The following is a 26717-nucleotide window of genomic DNA, read 5'->3' on the forward strand; positions in this document are numbered from 1 at the left end:
ATTAGATTTTATCATAGTGAATTTAGCTTTTTCCTAAGGTTCAAGCTTGATCTTTTTGTTTGCAACATTAATAATAGCATGAGAGCAATCTAGTGTGATTTCACCTCCCATATCCTTGTAAAAAATCCTACTTATTATCATGCGATAGGTAGTAGTGATGTCAAGCAAAAGGATGGTCAACTTCATTCTTTTTGCTAGGTGTGCAACTAAGGCTACTTGGACATCCTTTACTTGACTTATTAGGAGAACATTTTTTGCATCCATAGAGTAAAAATGCCTAAATGGAAAGTCTAAGGCATGAGCAATAGTAGAAGGCATGACATTGTCTGATGCACCTGAATCAATTATGTAATTACTCAGTTTATGACCATTAACATATAAGGACACATAAAAAGGATCAGGCTTTTGGTTGGAGAGGTAGCTAGGACTAAGGATTCCTCTTTGTTGAATATCATAGGTAGTATTGGTTCTTCATAAGGAGGGGTAAATATAATGGTACTAGGCTTATTTCTAACACTAGCATTGATATTTGAATGAGCCCTATTACTAGTTTCTCCTTTACAATAGTTGACTAACTTTTGCAGCTCAACAAGATTATATTTTAAATACTCTATAGGAGAAACTTAAATACAAGCATCTTTACAATATTGAATAATGTAAAATGAGGAATCAAGCTTATCACTTGACTCTTCTTTTGATAGTTCTCCCTTTAAAGAAGAGGGGGTAGAGGTACTAGCCATGACTAGTGAAGTAGAAGGAGTGTTGTTTTGAGCAAGGACTGAGCTTGTCAAACCTTTGTTCTTCTAGCTTCTTGTTGTTATGGTCATTTGTACTCCATCCAAAGTGGAAAAATAGTCATCTCCTATTTTTGAATTTGATTCATGCTCCAAATAAAATGTTCGCAAGTTTCCAGGGAGAGTAGAATCATCTTCACTTTTAAGATATTCCATGGTTAGCTCATTAACTATATTCATATGCTTGTGTATATTCATTTTAGGGCAAGAGTCACCATCATGATCTTATCTCAATTATAACATGTACATGCTCTACTTCTTTGGAGCTACCTCAGTAGAAATATTTTGTTGAGAAAGTGGTAATTGTAACACTTTTCCTTCATGTTGTCTTCTAGAAATATCTTCATAAGGTATTTGAAATGAGGGAGATGGCTTACCCATTTTCCTTTCCACAACAATCATATCATTTGACAATTTTTTAAGAATTTCTTTCATGCTATTGGTAGTGCCAGTAGTAGTGCCTATGGAAGTTCCACTTTGAATGTCTCCCTTCCATATCTTGGCTACTATGAAATCATCTTCTAATTCTATAGCCAAATTTTGGGCAACTTGAAGATTTTCCACATGGGCTCTTCTAATTTGAAAACTAATATCTAGGGGCATAGAACTAATAAAAAACATCTTTTGATCATTTGTAGTTGGTCTACTTGTGCTAGGAATTCTATTAAGTAATTTTTTCAACTTTGCAACAAAATCCCTCATGGGAATACTTGGTTCCTTTTTTAATCTAAGTGAGTTGAGACAACAATGTATGCTCATCTTTTGTGCTTTTTTAGTGAGGTTCAAATTAGTTTTGCATATCATTCCATGCTATGATAGATCCAATGAGAATATTTTGGAACCAATCAGCAGCATTTTCAAGTAATGTTTCAACAAATATTCTTACAGCCACATCTTTGTGTTGAGGAGAGACAACACTACATGTTGCAAAGAAAGAAACAATATGCTCATCTGCAGAAACCTTCCCATCACCATTGAACTTGGAAAAATTCTTCTAGGAGGCTCTTGGTAAATTTTTATTAACAAAAAGGTTCAAAGGACCAATAGCATAAATCCAAAGTAGTATCATTGATGCAAGTAGAATATCTAGGATTGGCTAGAAAGTGATAGTAGTTGGAGCTACAACTCTGTACAAGGTGAGAGTGTTACACAATGGTGGAGTTTATGTTCAAAAAATAGGTGGGGAAGATGACTTGCTATGTCTCCAAGAAGTAGGATAGGGTGGTGCAAATAGAGCCCCATGGATACCTTGAAACACTAGGTCCCTTGAGAAAGCTCTTCATCTTCTTAAGGGATCTTCTAAGATGGGAAAATTAGCTTTCTTGAGTTCTTTGAATACTGGATCAATTTGACCATGATCACGAACACTCTTGGTACACTTGGGATCTAGGGTGAACTAATTTTTTTCTTCAGATAAGTACCTTTAGGCTTGCCTCAACCTTCTCTACTGAAGCATGCCTTCCTAGTACTCAACATTAGCTTCCTCTCATTCTAATACAAAGTTGACTCTTCTATACTCATTTATGGATTTTCTACTCATCCAAGTGAATGTATTCAACTGGTTAATTATGTCTTCTTGTTCATTATGGAAGCCAAGGTTGGGTTGAATTACTAGGATTTGACCTTCATGAGGTAGTACCATCATTCCACATAAGTCAAAAGAGACAACTCAAATATGTGAGTGCCTAATTTAGAGATGTCCCACTGAAGGAATAGATAGACTTATTGAGAGAAATCTTACAATGAATAACAGGCATAGATTTTGATTTCCCTAATAGAGTTGCCAAAAATTATTGGTTAATACTTTGTCTTCCTTGGATTTTGGTTTATACCCTAACTCTTAATGTGCTCAATGTAGTGAAAGAAAAAGTAGTTAACAACAAAATTGGTCAATGTGGGTGTTCTATCAAGGACCCTTGAAATGAAAGGTGCAACTCCCTTGTGTGCAAAGCTTTTCAAATGAATATTATTTTTACAATAGTACATTTTAACAAATATGTGACTACATGACTAAAAATTTTAGCCATGTGACTAAATTTTTGACTAAAACTGATCACATTCTACTACTTTTTGTAATTTACAACTATAGGTAACTAAATATGTGACTAATTTAGTCACCAGATAAAATCACAAGATCAAACAAATAAGAGTGGCTAAATAAACTACCAAATAAATGATTAAATATCTAATTAGTAATAATTTGTCACCCAAACATGTTTGTGGTTGATATTTGACATTGCATTGAGAATAAAATGAATATTCTTCATACTTACAATAATAATTGAATTCTTAGTTAAGAAAAAAAATTCTATCGTACAATGCCTCGATTGCTACACTATTACCTTTAATAAGAAAATAGGAAAATAATTATATTAAAATAAATCCAAATAAAGATTTTTCAAATGATTTTGATGGGTAATTCATCCTTTTTAGGTATAAAAGCTATTAGATTTTTCTATTTTAAAGCTCATTCATAGGCATTGCAATTCTCCTTTTAGTTCAATCAATGTAAAAAACTCAAAATATTTCTAACCATTGTGAATTGAACAAGCATCCATTGTAATGATAATAATGATATGCAATGAGAACTTGTGTTTCACTCATTCTCATGAGAGATGGGTTTGTGAACCACTACTCATGAAACATGGCTTAATATTTTTTATCCAAGAGCAATACAATTGATAGCAATATCACAATTAGACTAGATGTCAAAAATATCTTCTACTTATTATATATAAATTTTTTAATAGAGTTAAATTGAAAATATTAAAGATAAAATATAGTTTAAAAATTAAAGAACATAAATTTAAAAATATTAAACATAATTAAAAAATTAATAATTAATAAGTTATAATTAAAATATATAGTTAAAAACATTGATAATTTATTATAATAAAAAAATAGTTAACATCATTAAATAATGTTGAATGTTAATTTATTTTAATTAAATATATATTGACCTTGATTCACAAGGAATATGTACTATTTGGAGGGAATTTAATTCACATCAATAGAGTTGTAGGAAACTTTGATCACTTTCCCACTAGTTAAGCTTGTATCCACTCTTAATTTTCTTTGTTGAAATCCAATTTTGAACACTCAAATGTTTTCATTCTGGCAACTCTCAGGGTAAAAATTCATCCTCCTCAAATTCTCTCGTGACTTAGCCAGTTGTTTATCTCTAATCTCCATGTCACTGATTGTTGATATCCATTGCTATGAGCTGACACTGTGTTGGTACCCATATGGACCCAGTATTTAAAAAATTTAGTGTGAGATCTTGAACCTCTTTGAACTAAGGTTCAAAGCAATTCAAAGTGGTTTAGGTTGCATAAGTAGATACAAGTTCAAGGTTTAAGTTTGGAGTATCAACTTGTTAGGTTTTGGAATGTACATTCAAAAGATCAGTAACACTAAGTTCAAAACTAATTTTAGATTCAGTTTCAAGATTTAGTTTTTAAGTTTAGATCCATTGTTCAAATGTAGATTTTGAGGTGAAAATTCTTCATTGTAGTTTCTAAAAAGGGGCACAAATTTTGAATTTAAATGGGTGATCTTAAAATGTTATGGGATATAACCTTCGAAGATAAATTCTTCTAGCTAGAAAAAGACAATGTTAAAGGTCATGATAATGAGTAAGACCCAACAGATTGACAATTGAAACTTGGCACAAAAGCTTCCTAAGCCAAAGATAATAATGATGGAATCATTATATAAGATGTGTATATCTCATATTAGGTGGGATGCCTTAATCGATATCTTTTTAAGAAACATCATTCCAAATTCTAACAGAAAAGCATGGATATTGAACATGGCAATGACAGGTAACTACCAATTGTTTAACAAAATGTCAATAATAGCTAATCCCCAGTCTCAGATCTAAAAGAAGGGACCAAATTGTTTTCAGTTTATAGTATAGAAGATGTTCCAAATTTGGTTTTCAAATATATCATTTGAAAATGATGATTAACAAAGGTATGTCAGCATGGAGGAATGACATATATGTATTCGGTGACTTGACACTTCACTTTGGAAAAGCATTGGAGATAGCTTCATCAATATAGTGCATACATAAAAACTAAATGGAGAAGCTCACAAAAGGCATAGTTATGCATATGAACTATTCATCAAAGTGCTAAAACTCCCAAAAACACAAGAGCACAAGGAGGAACCTACATAGATCCAAGGTAGAAGACCATTCAGCCAAATGTCTAGGTGTTGGGTCACAAGAGAAAATGCTTCATTTCAAGAAAAACTTACCAAGATGCATTAAGTTCATACTTTGTGACCAAATATTGCATGCTCAAGTCCATCTAAAGTGCTGTAGTTTTGAAAGATCAATCAAATACTAATATGTAGGAGAGTCAACACCTTGATGATGGCTAAGAGGATACATATCATGCTTGGGTACTTGAAGTCATGGTAGTCCATGTGTTTGCTTGATAGAATGTTAACAAGAATGAATTTAAGTTTGCAAAGGGATGTCCTGTACTTCATATGAAACTTCATTACAAGCTTGATATTAGTTTGATAAGGGAATTACACTTTGATGCACTCTAATTCTACCACAAATGATCAATGGGTTTATAGCCATGGCACCCAATCCAACATCATGCAAGTGTCATTAGTGAGAAGAAATCACACATATGGATTTTTGTTGGGAAATCTAACTCTCTTCTCATTATCTATGACCCATACCATAGAATGAGATTGGGGTTTCTTAGTAGAAGAAATAGGTGTATCAAAGGTTGATGTCACCAAGTGTTACACATGGTGGAAATTTCATTCCTACTATTAATGAAGACTTTTGTTATGAAGGAATCAAAAAATGCATGCCCAAACATGGTCAATAGTTAGTAGTCTAGGATAGATTTGCCAAATGCCAAGTCTATCGTGGAGTAAGAATGATGCCTGTGGACTTGATGATGATTAAAATATGTGTGTTGGGAAGTAGACATCTTGGTGGCATTATAAGATGAAGCTTCCATTATCAAGTTGTATGATATATGTCAAAATACCTATGTTATAAAGGTATTACATTCACATATTTATAAGTTGATGTCTATTATGATTTACAAGATAATATTTGTAATAATATAAACATATGAGCAAAGAGAAGAGCCATTTTCTTGTTTTTGAGAATTGGTTGCCATAGTAGTCTGTTAACTACAAAAATTGAAAAGAGATTTTCTAGAGGGATATTTAAAGCAGAAAATCAATCTACACAGGGTTCTAATTTTTTGGAATTTTGGTAGGGGGAGAATTTGAGTAACAAAAAAATTAGAGATTTTGAATATAGGGAGAGAAGGAAAATATTTCTTTTTCTAGGTAGTGGTTTTGTATGTATCAAACAACAAAGTTAGTTTTATTTTGTTGTGTTTAGAGGTGGAGTATTTTAATACATAAGAACTTTGAGTTTGTGTTTTAAATCTATGATCAATGTTGATCTTTGTATTGTATTGGTTATCTCTAAATGTAGTTTAATATATATAATTATTGTCATGATTATATTTTGGACTTTGTTCTTTAATTGTTTATGTGTTTGGAAAGGACCATTTGTCTTTCTCTCTACATCCATTATGTAATGTAGTGTTTAAATAAATGAACTTAGTGTCATTTACTACTTATTTTCCTTTTAGTCAATTAGTCTTTTCACATCTATGTCATGTTTATGGATAGATGTTTGTAAACCTTTTTTGCTTTCAGGTTAAAAGAATTGTCAATCATAGTGTAGTTGATTTATTATAAATCTTACATGGGGAGCTATACCTAGATAAATTTAGAGGGTGCTTACACTCTTTCAATAGTGAAGCAACCCAACTATTAGTGTTTATTGAGTCTCCCTATCTAGGTGTTTTAGGGTAAATTTGTATGTATTTTTTTGGAAGACAATCTGTTCACTAATAAATTTTTGGTGACTCGACTGAGGATCATAATATTTGTTTCCTTAGTTTTATGATTATTTTCTTATGTAGGAGATTGTTGAATCTATATAAAGACCATGTTGGATATGAAAACCATGAGAAAGCCAAGGCCAAATCCCATTGTCATAGAACATTATTCAATGGAGGATAAAGTATTGTGTGAATTTGTGATAGCTATAAAGAAAGAATTTCTTGAGTTGTTAGGAATAATATAAGTTTAGAAGATGATGCCACATATTGGCTATTATGGAGAAGCCTCTATGTTAGATTCCACAAATTAAAAGAGTTAGAAGAAAAGAGAAAAATGCTATAAATATATCATAAAAGAGTATCATACTTAAGTGAAGAGTTGAAGGTTGATGAAGAGGAAGCTTTGGTTATCTTAGTTTCATCCTTTTACTTCAATCACCTTGACATGAATGACCAAGAAGTCCAACCAAATTTACTCTAGTCTCATGTTGATATAGTTTTAAAAGATGAGAATATATGTGACAATACTAGAGAAATGGTAAGCAATAATGATGAATTGTCATGTCAAGTTCCTTTTTCACCTCATGTAGAAAGTTTATTTGAGGGTCGTGATGGTCGTCTTTTTCTTGAAGATTCTATAAAAATGCTTTCTAACCATGCCCTACTAGAATATGAGTCTTTTAATGTCATCAAAAATGGTGAAAATAGTGATTTTTTGTATGTGAATGTCAAAGAAGGCCCCTTTATAGAATCCTTGCACTTTGAGAATAATGCAATAGTAGATATTATTGGTGATGCTGATTTTGAAAATGGTGCTAAAATTTTTCTTAAAAATAACGATTGTGATTGAATAGTTGGCTAAAGGGCTTAATATGGAAATAAAATTGGAGCAAGAGACCTTTCGGGTTCAAGAAATATTGCAGCCTCAAGACAACCAGACATGGGTAGATAAGGATATTCAAGCTGAAATTAAAAACCATGGTAGTAGTGACAACAAAGATAAAGAATGACTAATAGTGAAAGAAGAAGAACCCTTGGTAACATCATCTTACTTCACCTCTCATTGTTATGTGGTTCTTGTTGAGCATGATGGGACTCAAGGAAGCATTGGTGAAGGTGATCTTGAGTTCTTTTCCTCTCCAATTTTAGATAATTTTGTATTTGAAATCAATGGTGATCATCTTGCTATGAAAGTTCTTATTTGTGAAAACACTATCAATGACATGTTACCGGAATCTAAATCCTTTATCTTTAATGAGAAGTCTAAAAATAATATTTCCTATTGTGAAATTTTTTGGTCAATCCATGGGAGAATCATGTCAATCTAAAAAAAAAAGTGATGTTTGTGATGAAGTAAAGATGCCTTTGGTTGGAGCTTCTCACAATGAAATTATTTTTCAAAAACTTGATGACTTAGCAGGAATGCTGAAAAATACTCTTCTTAATGAAGAAGAAGAAATAATACGTGGATTTTTATTATCGTTCCAACTAGATCATCTCTTCAATAATGACTTAGGTATTCATTCAAATCATATTGAAAATGAAACATTCATTGATAAATTTTATTTTCATTCTCCTATGTGTGGCCTTGCTGATTTGGATTGTGGAAATGATGACACTTTGGGAAAGAGAAAGGATAGCATAAATTGCATACTTGAAGGTAGTTTAATTATTGAAAGAGATGAGGAAAGAATGTATTTAAGAATTGACCCTATGTTGGATGAGGAATCTCTTTGCATACAAGTTGGTCATGATATCAAATTCCATTTACAAATGGTGAGTCTTTGTGACAATATTAATTTTGAATAATGTGCATCTTTTCTTGAGGAGGTTTCTCCATTTCATTTTTTCAATTTGAAGTGAAACCTAGACAAATGAATGTTGAACATAAATTCTTGGGTGAAAAAGAGTGCTATGATGAGTTATGGCTGTTTAAGAATAAATTTTGGGTCAACATATTCATATGTGCTTTTAGCTTAAAGTTCAACATTAAAGAATTTGTCAATAAGCAATGGTTTGGAGCTATTCTATTGAGACATGATTTGTTGTGGTTGAAAATCTCCTACTTCTCCCAACTAATAAATGGATTCATGTGATTCTCTTTCTGTTTTCTAGTTTTTTGGTAGGTTTTGCTTCCTACTTGTGTATATATTTTGTAAATATTCTTTTGGTGTGTGTAGTGTTAGTTTGAATATGTGCAAAATTCATGCTTGCTAGTAGTTTAGGTTGTTTGGCTTTGCCTAGTTCCCCTCCACCCTCTTTTTAAGAAACTCCTTGTTTTCTCTTCTTGGTAACTCTATTTTCCCATGGATAAGGCACTCATATTTTTCCAAAATCACTAGAGTTCTCTACTTTTGAGTCAAAAGTAGTCCCACAATTAGAGCCCCTGTTGGTACCCATATGGACCTAGTATTTAAAATTTTCAATGTGAGATATTGAACCTCTTTGAAGTAAGGTTCAAAGCAATTTGAAGTGGTTCAAGTTGCATAAGTAGGTTTAAGTTTGGAGTATTAGATTATTAGGTTTTGGAATAGAGATTTAGAAGATCAATGATCCTAAGTTCAAAATTGAGTTCAGATTCATTTTCAAGATTCAATTTTTAATATCAGATCCATTGTTTAAATCTAGATTTTGAGGTGTAAGTTCTTCAGTGCATTTTCTAAAAAGGGGTGCAAAGTTTGAATTTAAATGGGCAATCTCAAAATGTCACAGGATATAACCTTCAAAGATGAATTCTTCTACTTAGAAAAAGATAATGATAAGGGTTGTGATAATGAGTAAGACCCAATAGATTGACATTCAAAACTTGGTATGAAAGCTTTTTGAGTCAAATATAATAATGATGGCCTCATTATATAAGATGTGTATATGTCATATTTGGTGGAGGCCTCAATCCATGTCTTTTTAAGAATCATCATCCCAAATTCTAACACAAAAGAATGGAGTTTGAACATGGTAATGATAGGTAACTACCAACTATTTAACAAAATGCTAATAGTAGCTAATCCACAGTCTTAGATCTAAAAGAAGGGACCAAATTTTTTTTGGTTCATAGTATAGCAATTTAAATAAGTAGATGTTCCAAATTCAGGTTTTACATGTATCATTTGAAAATGATGATTAACTGAAGTATGTCGGCATGGAGAAATGGTAGATATGTATTGGGTGACTTGAAACTTCACTTTGGAGAAGCATTGGAGATAGCTTCATCAAGATAGAACATACATACAAACTAAATGGAGAAGCTCATAAAGGTGTAGTGATGCATATGAACTATTCATCAAAGTGCTCGAACTCCCAAACACCTAAGAGCACAAGGAGGAAATTGTGAAGATCCAAGGTAGAAGACCATTCAACCAAATGTCTAGATGTCAGTTCATAAGAGAAAATGCTTCATTTTATGAAAAAATTACCAAGATGCATTAAGTTCATACTTCATGACCAAATATTACATGCTCGAGTCCATCTAAAGTTCGAAGCAATTTTGAAATATCAATCAAATATTAATATGTAGGAGAGTCAATGCCTTGATGATGGCTAAGAGGATACATATCATGGTCAAGTACTTGAAGTTGTGGCAGTCCATGTGTTTTCCTAACAAAATGTTAACAAGGATGGGAATCAGGTTACAAAGGGACATCCTACACTTCATATGAAACTTCCTTACAAACTTGATATCAGTTTGATAAGGGAATTATTCTTTGATGCACTCTAATATTGCCACAAATGATCGATACGTAATTCCATAATTTTTATAGCCATGGTGGCCAATCCAACATCATGCAAGTGTCATTGGTGAGAAGAAATCATATGCATATGGATTTTCATGGCGAAATCTAACTCTCTTCTCATTATTTATGACTTGTACCTGAGAATGAGATTAGGGTTCCTTAGTAGAAGGCACAAGTGATCGAAGGTTGATGTCACCAAGTGTTATAGATGGTGTTAATGTCATTCCTACTATTAATGAAGACTTTCACTATGAAGCAATCAAAGAATGCCTATCGAAACATGGTTGACAATTAGTAGTCTAGCAAAGATTCACTAAATCCCAAGTCTATCATGGAGTAAGAATGATACTCGTGGAACCGATGATGATTAAAATATGTGTGTTAGGAAGTAGACATCTTCAGTGGAATTATAAGATGAAGCTTCCATTATCAAGTCATATGCCACATGTCAAAATACCTATGTTATAAAGGTATTACATTCGAATATTCATAAGTTGATGTCTATTGTGATTTACAAGATAATATTTGTAATGATATAAACATATGAGCAAAGAGAAGAGCCATTTTCTTATTTACAAGAATTTGTTGCCATAACCGTCTGTTAGCTACAAAAATTGAAAATAAATTTTCTAGAAGGCTAGTTAAAGTAGAAAATCAATCTATGTAGGGTTCTAGTTTTTCTAAATTTTGTTGGGGGGAGACTTTGAGCAACAAAAGAATAAGAGACTGTGAATACAGGGAGAGAAGGGAGATATTTCTTTTTCCAAGTAGTGGTTTTGTATATATCAAACAACAAAGTTTTATTTTGTTGTGTTTAGAGGAGGAGTATTTTAATACATTAGAACTTTGAGTTTGTGTTTTAAATGTCTGACTAATTTTGATCTTTGTATTGTATTGGTTATGTTTGAATGCAATTTTATATATAGAATTACTATCACAATTATATTTTGGACTTTGTGCTTTAATTGTTTGTGTGTTTGGAAAGGACCATTCATCTTTCTCTCTATGTCCATTTTGTAATACAGTGTTCTGGTAAATGAACTTTGTGTCATTTACCACTTATTTTCCTTTTAATCAATTAGTCTTTTTTCATCTATGTCATGTTTACAAATAGATGTTTGTAAACCTTTCTTTCTTTCAAGTTAAAAGCATTGTCAATCATAATGTAGTTGATTTGTTGTAAATCTTACACGGGGAGCTATACCTAGATAAATTTAGAGGGCACTTACACTCTTTCAATAGTGAAGTGACCCAACTATTAGTGTTTATCAAGTCTTCATGTCTAGGTATTTTAGAGTCAATTTGTATGTATTTCTTTGGAAGACAATCTATTCACTAATATACTGTAATTTTCAAATACAATTAAAACCTTTATATATTTTTTAATATTTCTATATGTACCATCTTACAGATGAGAAACATTATTTTTTTGTTTGGTATAAATGGTGAGAATTAGTTGATTCAGTCTACAAAAAAAAAAGTAGTTCCATAGGAGTTACATAGCTAATTCAATCTATATTAGATTATAGAGCCAAAAAACTCCTATGCAACTCCAACCACAACCTTTGATGTCTACAAAACCCTAATTGATAGAGACGACAATAAATGTTGCAAATAACTGTTTGATTATTAAAGAACTCATAAGCATAAGTCTAGATCACTCTATACATGACTAGCTTTTATCACACCTTATTTAGATAGGCATATTGTAACCCTAAAGCAGGTATATATTATATAAGATAACTTAGGGTTAGGGATTGTGATGCATAATGAGATAGGTTGTTCTTGTAGTGGTATTGAGTTATAAGGGTTTGTACTGTAATATCTGGATATTAAGAAAGGTTGGATGGCTATGTAAGAGGATGTAGACCAAGTTTTGGGTGAACCATGTTAAATCTATGTGTTATGTATGTTCTTATGGTTTTCATCTTTTGTTTTTGCATTTAATTATTTATTTGTATATTGTTTTGGATCTGTCAAATCCTAACACTTGTGATAAAAATAAAAGTGTGGCTTACAATATTGACTTGTAAGTATAATATAGCTATTTCTTCATCTCAACTGCTCCTGATTTATCAAAACCCAATTTTCTCTGAGAAAAAATATAGTCTTTTCCTTTGCCTAGAAAAATATCATAGTAATAATTACAAGGTATGTACCCAAAATAACACCCATTGCAAGAATTTCATTTAAGATCTAACTATCAAGCATTAGAGAAGGATTTGAAGGCAACGATGGATACATTGAATTGTTTTTAAGAATGTGGTGTGTGCCAACATTAAAGCATTGAAGCTGATTGATAAGAACTTGTTAATGTGTAGAATGTTTAGAATCTCTCATGTCTTTAAGTTGTTAATGGTTGATAATAATGGATATCTATTGAGTTTTATGATTGAGTTTGGAAGAACATTTTGAATTTATTGATATTAATGTTCTCTTGGAGTTCTTCTTTAAAGCTAACTCTTTGTAGTTTTACTTAGACAATTGAGGATCTTAACTGGTTGATGGATGTTGAGGGATGCTCTACATCATGATACCTTTTTCAAATACATCAATTAAGTTTTTATCAACTATTATATCGTTAAGTGTAATGGTTTCAATCTTATCAATGCAAATAACATCCATTCTAGTCATTTCTTCAATACTATTCAGTCTTTTTGTAATAGAACCTTGTTGAGAAAGGCAATGTGATCCAATAACCATTTTCATAGAGAGTACAATAGGCATAGAAATAGGAGTGCTATCAATGAAGAGAACCAAAAGGTTTTTAATCTCATCCTTATATTTCCTATGTTAAATGGGATACACAACAATTACCTCCACAGTAATTCAAATTGTATTCAATAGATACAAAAGTTTCCAATTGCTATGAGAACCTTCTACAAATGGCCAAAATTGTTGGTGGAGTCAAATAAATGATAAAATTTCTCAAAGAAAATGTGTAGTCCATTTTCAATAACCATAGCCTTTGTTTCTCGTTATTTATAGTCAAAACCAAAAAATACTTCTCCTAGATTATTTGTGACAACAAAAGATTGACCTGTTAGGGTAGATTAATCAATCTTAAATGGATCACCCTAGAGTAGACGGGCATCTACAAAAATAATATCTTCAAGTATAATAGTAGTTATGTCACCTACAAAAAGAAATGAGGAATCTTCATCTTTCCATCTTCTATCATGAATAACCTTGGTCTTTCGCACAAGATCTTCCATCAAAGTTGTTGCATTACCAACATTCTTTTCTTCAATAATACTATTAGTAGAGTTGATTATCAAAAACACTACAAAAGTTTTCAGTTTGAGATATATAATAAATTTGTACTTTTTAATAATAAGATACACTAAATTTTTATATGCATAACATAAAAGAAACTTCAAACATGAATAAAAAGATCATAAATCATATAACAACTAGCACTAGCACTAGAAGCAGGTGCAATGGTTATGGTAGTAGTTAAAAATAATTTGCATAATAAAGTAGACGATTTAAAAACCTTGATAAAACTTCTTTCTAAATCATTTTAATATAATATCAACCTATTCTCCACCTCTTCTTGCTTCTCATTTCACATATATGTACAAGATTTGTAAAAATAATGAGAAGTATTCACATTACCATAAACAAGCATTCAATAGATTTTCAACAATGCTTATAATGAATTTCTTGAGCTGCATTCCATTCATCTAATTTTATTAAGTCAATAGTGGTTTACTTACTCAAAATAAAATAATAGAAAGATTTTCTTGAAAACTAAGACCTTTTCCCTTCATTACTACTATGGGTAAGTGTGGCGTAGAGCACATTATTATTGTTATTGTAGATCATGGAAATAAGTCATATGTGTAACAATATTTTCTCTTCCAACAATCTTGGAGATAAACTTCAATGTTGTGTGGCACTATGTTTAACAAACAAAATGCAATTGCCAACTTTTTACTATGGTGATAGGATAATAATTTATTTTTGTCATCTTATAGTAAATGCAGAAATTTTTTTTTTTTGAAAATACTAAGCCTTCTATTGAGTAGAAAGCTTCAAGATAGTCTCACTTGCAATGGCCAACAAGAATCATTGATAAGTTGTAGAACTATTTGATAGTTTTATTACTAATGGAGTTGGTTAACGAACATTTCTTTAAGTTGTGTGATAAATTATCAGCATTATCATAACTATTAAACTTATTTCTTATTGTTTTAAAGATTAATTTTAACTTATTTCATTCATGAATGATGAAATTCATAGCATATTATTTCTAAGGTCCTTATGTTATAGTATTATGAGATTATTTTTCTTCCATTGCACAATAACACCATCATCGTTAGATCAGAGTTGATGTACAACCAAAAAAATAGAATTATTTGACTTTGGTAATATGAGTTTTAAGTCTTTTAGTAGGCTTTTGTTACTATTCTTTTTCTTAGATAAACTTTTATGGGACATTCATTGAATATGGAATAGATATTTAGTAAAGAATGAACAACCAAGTTGAAGGACAATATTAAAGAGAAAATACATGTATTTACAAACAAAAATATTGCTACAACTTGCAAGAGAGGAAAACTAAACATTGCAGACAAAATAAAATTCCACTACTATAGCAGAAACACACTACTATGTTAAAAATACAATATACAATTTGATATTGCTATCAAGATTTAACTTTGTAGTTTTTTTACTCAAACTCATTGACCCATGTTTTATGAGTAGTGATTCACATGAATCCATATCTCATGAGAATAAATGGAGTGCTTAGCACTCATTAGATCTAGTTAATGTTCATAGAGGTGAAGCCTCAGGATTTCCTAGGAGGTCAACCATCCTAGTACTACTCCAGCTTAAGTGCACTTAACTACAAAGTTTTCTCCATGGTTAAACCCAATCTTCCTACAACCCCATTTACAAAACCTTCACCAATTTTTTTTCCTTATGAACCATTCATTAGAAATTCCCCTAAGCTCATCAACTGATAAGATGAGAAGACATAATCTATCAAGATAGAGAATGTTAAGCCCCTTACCAATATACAATATAGAGAAGAACCAATATACAATATAGAGAAGAAGACTAAATCTATCATCCTATAAAGGGAGTAGGTAGGGAGTACATATTGTGTTACAAAAAATTTTTTGGTGTCAAATAATATTTATTCAAGTTAGTGGTATTTCAACTTGAAAATATGATTTTTCTTTATCAAGATGATATGTATAACCTGGGCATATTTTGGATTCTCTTCAATCGATGTTCTCTAGTGTCAATCCTCACAATAAATAAATATAGTTTTTCATTAGGATATACATGAAATAAGACCTTTAATTTTTCTATTAGGATGTAAAAATGTTGTATTTTATTTTCCTAAACCTGCAAGGAAACATGTATTGAATGGAAAGAAAGTGACAATAACAGTCACAGGGAAGGGTTTAGACAGTCACAATGATGATAAAGAGGATGTGTCCATAGTTAAAGGGTATGTTGGAAATGAAATTGATTCAAGGATGAGAGAAACAATGTCCTTAAGATGGTGGATGTATTGGTTAAGGCAATAATTCCCAAGCAAGTCAATCAACACAAAGAATTGCAGAGAATCAGTGAGACTATTATAGGGAATAATCACAAGGTAATTTTGTTTTGTTTGATAAAGAAGTTGTATTTGATCACTTGGATATGAATGAAGGGTGTGAAAAAAGTTAGAGAAGAGTTTATGAAGCTTCTAAGTGCATGGGTGGAAGTTAATACAAGGATCACTAGGTATTAAGTGGTTGTCTTATTTTTTATTGCCACTAAAATAGTGAGTAGGTTGTATTGGTCGAGAAGCAAAGTAAGGTGAGTTGTATGTGTCTTAGTCAGTCAAGATAGAGTACAAGTTTCCTCCATGGTGAAAAGGAGTTTCATGTTGCAATAGTACAAGTCAAGTGTAATGTTTTATCCAAGAAAGAATCTAGTAATAAGAGAATTAAAAAGGGTTATGTGTGGATAGTCATAAGAAGGTGTATTCAATCAGAGTTTCAAGGTGTTATGAGATCAAGGATTGAAATTGTAATCAAAACCAAAAGGAGTGTTTGATTTGTCTAGGGAGAGACTGCAAGTTGATAGTGTGTGTCTAAAATTTAGGATTTGGGGTTAGAATCCAAAAGTGTATTGTGGACTATCATGCTCACAACATTAGGATAGTGAGAGTCCTTATCTAGTTGGTGACCCAAGGTAAGGTCATTTGTGATTGGTTGATGGTTGTGGAGAGTATGTAAGAAGTTCTCCATGAATGGGATGCTAGTTTAACCATGTAGAGATTTGATTTAGGGGATAGGATCTAAAGAATGTTGAATGTAAGTAAAGGCTATGCATGTTGTTGAGCTAATTAAGTTATATTTTGAAGACACTAATAAAATTAGAAGAATGGTCAATAAAGGATCAAGGATGGATGGTGAGATATTGATAAGATGTGGGGATAATGCAAATGATAGGTAATGTATCCAATGACTATGACATAAGGAAGTTAATATTGTCATCAAATGTTTTATGCTCATGTGTGAAATTAGATGTTGAGATGATGTAGATGATAGGTAGTGCATCCAATGACTATGACATGAGGGAATTAATATTGTCATCAATTTACAAGGTAGAGGTAGATATAAAAAGGGTTTGAAGAAAAAATAAAGCTTCAAACTATCTTAATGAGAAACTCAAGAAATGCAAATTGTCAAAAGTTCAAGATGTTGGTGAGGCGATTAAAGAATACTTTTTCCCAAACATAGTGGGCTATAAACAAAAAGGCCATATTTTTAGGATACATGGTCAATTGTTTGGTGTCATCTTATTTTGGTCAAAGAATCATTGAAAATAAAGATGGATACAAGAACAAAAGAGTGGAACTAGAGGGGGAGCTTCTGGGTCATCAAGTACAGGGCTTGGTTAGACATTTCTATAATAGATTTACTAAAGGAACCCAAAGAGAACTCTCGGGTGTTCTACTTCATTATCTCATTTTGCATTGTTCTTAAGAGAGGATTTATTGAAAGAGCTAAAATATAAAATGCTAATTTTATTTATTCAGATTTTCTAGATACATTTGGATACATACAAAATTTATACCAAATTAATATTGAATTATGTCACATTGATATGTGAAAAACATTATATAACCTTATTCTCCCTTACAAATACTACTTACGAGAATAACTTCCTAGCAACTATATATTGAACAAATTTATTTATCTAATATAAACATAGAAACTAACTTAATTAATGTAATAAATCTAACATTTCCCCCCTTATTACATTAATCCAACAAATCTAACATCCCCCTTATTATAAACTAACCTAATTAATGTAATAAGTCCAACATTCCGCCCTTATTACATTAATCCAATAAAAGTGAAAGCCTTCACCAATATTATTCTTCTAGAAACTTTGATGAAGCTCCTTTACCAACCTTTCAAAGTATATTTTCTCTCTACAACTTTAGATTACAAATCTTAATCCTGAAGTTTCCCTCATATCCCAACTTTAGACTACAAATCCTAAAGTTGTCCTCATAATAACATTGTTTCCACATCCCTTACACAATGAGACATAGTTCCTCCAAAATTTCACATCTCCATGGAGTGTCCCCTTGCCTCCTCTAGTTCTACACATGAGACACCTTTCCTTTGAAAGTCTACATCTCCTTTGAGTGTGTCTAATGTCTCCTCAAGTGTTGTAGAAACAATCACCATTAATATGGCATGGATGCCTTTCCTCCAAAATTTAACATCTCCTATGAGTGTCTCTAACACCATTCTTCAAATTCTCCCCCCCTCACTCTATAGAAGGACAATCATGCAGCTAAGCCCCCTCTTTTCTTTAGGGACAAAAATCTATCAAGTCCCCTATTATCTTTAGGGATGAGTTTGCCAAGCCCCAACTTTACAGGGACACAAATAGGTGCTTCTCATGTAGTAATCATCTCTAAGAAAGAAGCTAGCTTGAGATGATAAAAATCCTCCAACCTCCATTGCCTCCAACCTCCTATTTACTTATTTTTATTCTTTAATGTACAAATCTTGTATAAATTTTAGGTGGACTATCAAAATCATCATTATTTGTATGTATTGCAAAATCACAAAAGTGTGTCTCACCTTCAACTGTAACAAAAGCCATATTTTTCTTCAACTTCCCATCGATAATATCTTTGGCCTGTTGAAAACAATTCCTCTATACATATCCACTTTGTTGGCAATAAATATGTTTTAGTTTTCTTCTACCAAGAACACTAGATTTCTTTCTAGCAAATAAAGCACAATCCTTAGTAAAATTATGACTCTTATGAGCTCTACTTCATCAACTAAAGAAGAAATTACAATTTCTTGGCTAGGATTCATTTTATTCAAAGTGAAAACAATATGATCAAATCTTGAAGGCATACTACTAAGTAGGATTTCTTTGGCATCATCATCATCAACTTTAGAATTTACACCTGTAAGTTGATTAAGAAGTGAACAAAAAGTACTTATATGTTGAACAATGTTATCACCTTCATTCATCTTCAACCTGAACAACTTTTGTTTTATGAAATTTTTGCACTAGAAGCCTATGAACCAAACAAGATGTTAAGCCCATCCCATATTTATTTTGAAGTCTTTGAAAGATCAATATGGTACAAATATGCATCTAATAGACCAAGTCCAATCAATGCAGAGGCCCTATGATCTTTAGCCATTCACTTTGTTATTTCATGTGCATCTTTGGGTTTTTGAATAGTTCCATTAACAATGTCCCATAGATCTATTTCAATGAAAAGAAATTGTATCTTAATTTTTCATGTGTGAAACTCAGGCCCTTCAAATTTGGGAATTGTAGATAATTTATTCATTGTTTAGAAAATAATACTGTAGAGCAAATAATGTAATTGAAAAATTGAATGATGCATGTAATGATCCCTATTTTATTCCTAATAAAAAAGAAATCACAACATATTCATGGACAATATAATATTATAATTTCTACACAATAAATCTCAAACCTCTCTTCAAAAAATCCATAGAAGTTTGGGTTTGATTATCCAAAATCCATTAACAACACTCTTCTCCTATCAATCAACCTACTCTAATACCAAATGAAAGAGCTAAAATATAAAATTCTAATTTTATTGATTCAAATTTTTTGGACACATTCGGATACATACATAATTGATAGCAAATTGATATTGAATTATTTCACATTGATATGTGAACAACTTGATGTAACCTTATTCTCCCTTACAAAAAAAACTTAAGGGAATAACTTCCCAAAAACTATATATTGAACTAATTTATTTATCTAATCTAAACATAAAATCTAACCTAATTAATGTAATAAATCTAACATTTATTACACTTTGACTTTGACTTACTTTGATCTTTAGTGATGATTCTTTTGCAATTTCTTATAATGCATTGATACTAGTTTCAACTTGGTTAGATGATAGGTATTAATCATCTTTCTAATTTATGAATGTCAATAGAATTCATATCTTCTTTCTTTATATTTTGTACAGCATGTGGAAACATAAATTCGATTGAGATCTATGCCAATGGTACAATTATTTCAAATGCTCTTGTGAGTGCATTTTCTACACAAAATTGGTGTCACCCTAATAAATTCCATACCAAATACACTAGCGTAGTGGCAAGCTTGAAGTCAACAAATCTATTGGAGACTTTTTTTGGGACGCGTAGATTGCGACTGAGGGTTAAATATGTTTCAGAGCTAGGGGATGTAAGATACGTGCAAGTAATCTATTTCCTAGATCTATAGTCTACAGAAAGGTGGCATGTTTGATATATTTTTTCTTGATTTGTTCAATACTTCAATTTTGTCAACTAAATAACTTTTGAGATGGGAGCTATGCAAAGTCATGTGAAGTTGCGTTCGAAAGAGTGTGTGTGTTTTTACTGGTAGGAAAAGGTACAAATAAGTAATTTTTACTATTCAATTTATGAGATTAAAAAATGAATATCAGAATATTTGATAAAATGTTATGTTTTCTGATATACAAGGGTAGAAAATTTGATGTCATGAGAAAAAAAAAAATGGAAAACAATAATATTGAATTCTATTAATTTAGAAATTCATCAACAAGACTTCTAGCATACAAAATGAAGAAAAAGAGATGTGAAAGAGAGATGTGAAGAGTCTTTGTATTTGATGTTGTAGCACCCACTATTGCTAGTGATGCACCAAAGTTGAAATTATAGTGTAGTGTGTCTATGTAACCTAGTCATAACCAATCATAACTAGGTTGAAATTATATTATAGTATAGTGTGTTTATGTAACCTAGTTGATATTAAGTTCTAGTCATAACCAATAGTATTGAAAGCCTACAATTAGATCAAATAAGAATATTCTATGACCACAACTTGAAATTGGTCTTAGAATTGGTTTTGGGCTAGGTTGCATGGGTATGTGATCCACCTCCCTAGGATGCATACCCAAGTACCAGGTACACATACCCAAGTTTTGGGTACTCAGAGAAGAGCATCATAACTAAGATCCTTTATTAAGATTTCTAATTTTTGTGTCAGCTTTTTGTTTGCATATCAGCTTGTTGTTTATCAAGCTTAATATGTGATTAGATTGAAACTTTGATACAAATTCGATTAATAGTAAAATTTGTCACTATTCAAGTTAGAAGTTTATCATTTGATAATGATATGATTTATGATCTTCTTGTTCATTTTTATTAGTTTCCTTCTCTATCATGTATCTAAACATTAGCATATATAATTATTCCAAACATATTGTAAATCTCAAACTGAAAAAAATACGTTACATTTGCAAGCTTTATCATTGTTCTTGTTTATTAAAATGATTGTCATGACTCATATTTTCAAGCCTTGTAGAAATACTAAGTTATATTTTAAAAAAATTGACATATCTAAGTACTCCCATCTCCTATTTTGAAAAATAGCAATACCCATACCCATACCCTAAGTACCCAAGTAGTCCCTTCCCCATGTAACCTTGGGTTCAAGTTTAATCAACCAAAAATATTTATGTTGAAGACTTGTAGTACCTTTTTTTGATATAAAATGTATTTATGTGAGCTCTTTAGAAACATTTCTTATTATTAGATCAAAAAACCTATCGTGGTTCATAAATCTAAATCATAAATGCATGTTAAAATGTAAAAGTATCCAGAGTGTGTACGCCTTGGATTGTTCTTCTATTCTAGCCATTTTACTTGGTAGTGAGCAAGGTAGTATAAGGAGATGAAGTATGGTAGAGGGGCATTTGTGGATGGTAAATGTCTCTGAAGCTACCACTTGCTTCTTCAAGTGTAATGACCATAAAGAAGGGTTATATGGAAATGAGCCAATCCATATTGGAAAGAGTCTAGTTGAGCCAATATCTACATGAAAACATGTGACTTGAACTTTCTAAAACCTACAATTACCTTAGTTTTATCATTGAAAAATATAGATTTGATCTTGAACTCTACATGTACATCTTTCCCTATTCGATCTTGAATCTACCAAGAGAGATGTCACAATAAAATATAAATCTTGAATACATGTAAAAATGTAAAAGTATATAGAGTGTAAACCTTAGATTTTGATTATGTTCTAGCCATTTCATTCGGTAGTGAACAAGTTAGTAGATGGAGATGAACTATGGTCAAGAAGTGTTTGTGGATGGTAATTTTCCCTGAAGGTACTACTCGCTTCTTCAAGTGTAATGACCATAATGTGTTAATGTATCTTAAGAAAGTATCGAAAATATTGTAGCCTAAGAGCTAAAATACTATATAGTCATCAAGGAGGCAACAAATATTTTTCAATCAATAGTTTCAATATGTGCAACATCTGAGTGTTTTAAGGTGGTGTTCCTGAATCCATAGCACTTAATTTAAATGTTCTACCCTACTTTGAGCTCTAGTTGCAACATCTACAAGAAAAGAGGCTTCAATTTCTTTCATGTCATCTATAGTCATATTTACAAAGAGGGAGAATATATTGTTATCTAGGTTCTTAATCTTGGTAGTTTTGGATCCATGAAAGAGCAACCTCGTTTGGGCTGCACCCTTTTCTTAAACTTATTTAATTTAGCTTTTGGAATAAATCTTTTTTATGCTCATGATTCTCACTTTGAAGCCTTGGAATCCCCTATTCAACAAATCAGTTATATGCTCTAAGTTATTCTACAATCATTAAATCAATTGAAAGTATTTGTCAACTTTGTCTTTCCATGATTCATCTCTTGAACAAATCAATTATGTTAATATCAACTTATGTTCTCTATTTTGACTATTTCAATATAGGTTTATGTTCATAATTTTACATTTTTTTCAAAAAATGGTCAATATTTTTGAGTTAGAACTATAAATCAATGAGGTTACAAAGAGGAGATTCCATCCTTACTTAAACATTCGACAATAGCATTTTGTAGGATCTAACTTACAATTACAAGAACATCAATATCACAAATTAAACTATTAGAGGACATAGCAATGGTGATAATGTTTGTTCAGATTTAATACATTTCTATCAATCTTATTTCTTGAGTTTCACCCTATATACCAAAAAGAAAAATCATATCTTTAAGGTCATTATCAGTCACACTTTCAAGAAATTTTTCTCCCAAGGAAAATAAAGCCCTACCTAAAGGGTTGTATACAACAATCCCAATCCCCAACACCCTGAGAATAGATATTTGAAATTAAATTAAATTAATTTTTGTTATTTTAGATAAATTTTGTTTTTTATGCATTAATGTTTCATTCATTTAGATATTAGAGAGCTTAAAAGGTAAATGATTGATTATAATATATGATCAAAAATACTAATGAAAGGAAAACATAGTTGAATTTAGAAACAACAAGAATCATAATAGCTCATGGTAAACTAATAAGTTCTTAAAAACTCTTATTTATCACCTAATTTAACATGGTAGACTAATTCTCATATTTTTTCAGAGGGCAATTCAGTTGCTGATTGGATTGCCAACCAAGCTGTCTATAGGGAAAGTAATTTGAGGTGGCAAGCTGACCTATGCAAGGAAGTGGAGCTGATGGCGATAGCTAATTATGAAAAAACACATTCTAGAAAAGGAAATATTTCCTAAGATTAGAAAATTTATTAAGGGGAGTGATGGGTTTACAGAGGATAGTCTGAGTTTCCCTAGGAAGTACTTTGGTGCTATTATGACTTGCATTCGACATGTATGTAAGGTTATGATCTCCTTAGTAATCATAAAAAATTTACTCTTTTTAATGGTTTCCATTTCTCAAGTGAATTGCAAGGGAAAACAAGATATCAAGATGGGAGAGGAACCTAAAAGAAAAGAACTAAGCAATTATAGGGAATGGAAGGTAAATGCTTCTATGTGGGAGATTCTATAGAAGGGGAAAGTAATAACTTACATTGAGAGACTCCACGGGTATAAACCTCATAATACAGAGATATTCTTCAAAAATTGGTTTAAAGAAAAGGTTACTTTGCATGGGGTCATGGTGAACTTGATTGAAGAATTCATTTATGAGCTTATTGGGCTTCCCATGGAAGGGATAAAATTAAATAAGGAGACTAGTGTTGGAATTTACAAGTGGGAAGATTTACTTTTGCGGGGGGGGGGGGGGGGGGGTGAATCAGAAGTAACTAACTTTAGCCTTTTCAAAACCCTTTTAGCTGACATCATTCACATGCATCTAATTCATCTAATAAACATGAAAGTAAAGACATGCATGAAAACAGATGACACAAGATTTTGGTAACCTAGAAACCCTCCAAAATGAGAAGGTAAAACTTGGGTGGGGATGACACCCACAAAGTATCACTATAGCAATATGTAACTATTTAAGGTTACAAATTTTGACCGCTTCCAATGGTCTACCCCATGAAATGCCTATCCTATTAAAGACTTTATACCTTGTTAAAATTAACCTAGTTAAATGATTTACAAACACTCACTTGGAATATTACCCAATTAAAGGATTTAGCATCTTGTTGAAAGGCTTACAACATGGCTATTAAGCCAACCTATCATCATAGGATTTTCATTCCTAATATAATGACTAAAGAGTATTATAAAGTCTTGACCTAATGACTTGCAATCTTCAATTGTTGATTCCAGATCATCATTCTACTCTATATGTTCTGATCCTTCCTTGATCTGATATGTCTCTCTTTGAAATTATGATACTCTATTCTTGATCAACTAAATTTTGCAATGTTGTTTTTTCCTTTCTAAGTCTTTACATCTCTCTACACTTTGCTAGCATTTTCCTATAATCTCTTACTCATGCACACATACAATGGTGTTTCATCCTCCTTTTAAGGCTTTGAAGACTTAGGGTTAGGTATGAATCTATGATCAGTATTCATTCTCCTTTTCTCACTCAATTCTTTCACTTTTCCTAATTGTTGCATGCCTTCTCCATTTTTTTGATTGGTTGCATGCTGATTACATAGGTAATGCAAGAGATTTAATCAAGATCCTTTGAGATTCATCCTGAGTTAGCTCAAAAATGGTTTACATCTAAGTTTGTGAAGATATGAACTCATATATTGATTCTGTGTTACTTGGCACTTACTAATTGCTAATGCTCGACATATATAGGAATTTTGTCTCACTCGGCTCCTATAGTAATTTTTTTCCCCTCAAAATCTATACTTTGCTTCAAACCTATAGTGACTTGGCATCACTTATCACTTGCCACTTGAACTTTGCTCGACACCTATTGAATCTTTGACTTAGCACACATTGTAGCTTGGCTTCTATATTATACTCGGCATCAAGTTAATAATTGATTAAGTGTGTTGACACTCAATTGTCAAAACCAATTTGAGACTAACAATCTCCCCCTTTGACATGAGTGGCAAAAACTATTAACTAAACATTATGAATCTGATTTCTATGAGTATACTACACATTATATTTGGCATATGTACAAAACTTCAAAAACTTGTCCAAAAATTTTGTATACCTCAAAAGCTTGTAGCTCCCCCTAAGCTGATGTGGTAATTCTATAACCAAAATACCCTTAAGTTGAATTTGTCTCATGTTGGTTCCATTATTTGCCTTATCATTCCTTTGCCTCTATTTTTGTGTACCCTATTTTTGGTCTATTTGTACTCCCCCTTTGTTTTTGCTTCCCTTTTCACATCTTCTTGCAGTTTTTACATCCTTTTGGCTTTATTCGCTTATTTCTTCTTCAAAATTGTGTTACATGAATATCTCCCCCTTTGGACATTCTTTATTGCCTCCATCAAAGAATGTATTATCTCCCCCATTCATATTGTTTATATCTCCAAAAATGTAATTTCTCCCCCTTTTTTGACACTTATGTCAAAGGGTCCTAAGAATGATTAGAATATTTAGCCAAAAACATTTTATTTACCTCCATTATCATCTTCAAAGAAGCATCCCAATTATCTAAGGAAATTTCCAGTGGTTTGACCTAGATGGTTGTCTCTGCTGCAAGATGTACAAGGCCTTCTAGGGTAGAAAGATTGGGATATTTCTTTAAGACATTTTTTGCATAGGCCATTTCCTTATGTAGTACTTCTAGGTGTGGGGTAAGAGCAGATTGAATTTGTACTAATTTGGCCTTAACATTGGCCTCTTCTACTATCAATACAACTAACTCCTTGTGAGTGTGAAGTTTTGTTGCAAAATGCTTCTCACTTTGAGTTGGGTCTTTAGGTAGTTGTGTGCTAGATATCTTAAGATTTGGTTCCAAGCTCAGTATTCTTTGGCTAGTTTCTTGTGTGAAAAATGATGAGTCACACAATTTGGAGTACAATGAGAATATATTCTCAAGTACTATTTTAATTTTCTCAACTTTCTTGGCCAATTCAACTTGTGATAGTGCTATCTCACTGGATATCTTCTCATTAACTTTCAATTGAAATTTCATTTTAGACCACTCTAATAATTTAACATTTGTATCAAGGTCTTCATTTTGTACTTGGTCCACTATGTTGGATAGTTTCTCCATGATGCACTTTGTTTCATCAAGTATAGGTAAGCTAAATGCATCAAGGAATATGTCTTTGATTTCTACCAATGCTTTCTTTTGTCTATACTCATTTCTAAGTATCTCCTGCTTCTTCTTTCTCTCAAGTGCCTCTTGTACTTCATTTATTTGTGCCAAGTTCATTATTTTGTAGTCATAACTAGGTATGACTATTTCCTCATCAAGTGTAGGGTCTCCATAGTGAAGCACCCTTTCTACCTTGGTGGAGCTTGAGCCTAGTGCTAAGATTTGCAATGGTACTACATCAGTGCTTGGCTATTTGGTAGGAGGCCCTAAGGTAGGAAATTTTACCAGTGTTTGTATTGT

At 31.8% G+C, this 26717-nt stretch overlaps 1 pseudogene; it reads right to left on the minus strand.

Moving 5' to 3' along the window:
- Positions 1-12942: 12942 nt before the first annotated feature.
- Positions 12943-18555, minus strand: LOC149562004 (plasma membrane ATPase 4 pseudogene; annotated as a pseudogene).
- Between the last annotated feature and the right edge of the window lie 8162 nt (positions 18556-26717).

The sequence above is a fragment of the Cupressus sempervirens genome, chromosome 4 (assembly GCF_028749045.1).
Source record: "Cupressus sempervirens isolate cs-2001-9-10 chromosome 4, ASM2874904v1, whole genome shotgun sequence".
NCBI lineage: Eukaryota > Viridiplantae > Streptophyta > Pinopsida > Cupressales > Cupressaceae > Cupressus > Cupressus sempervirens.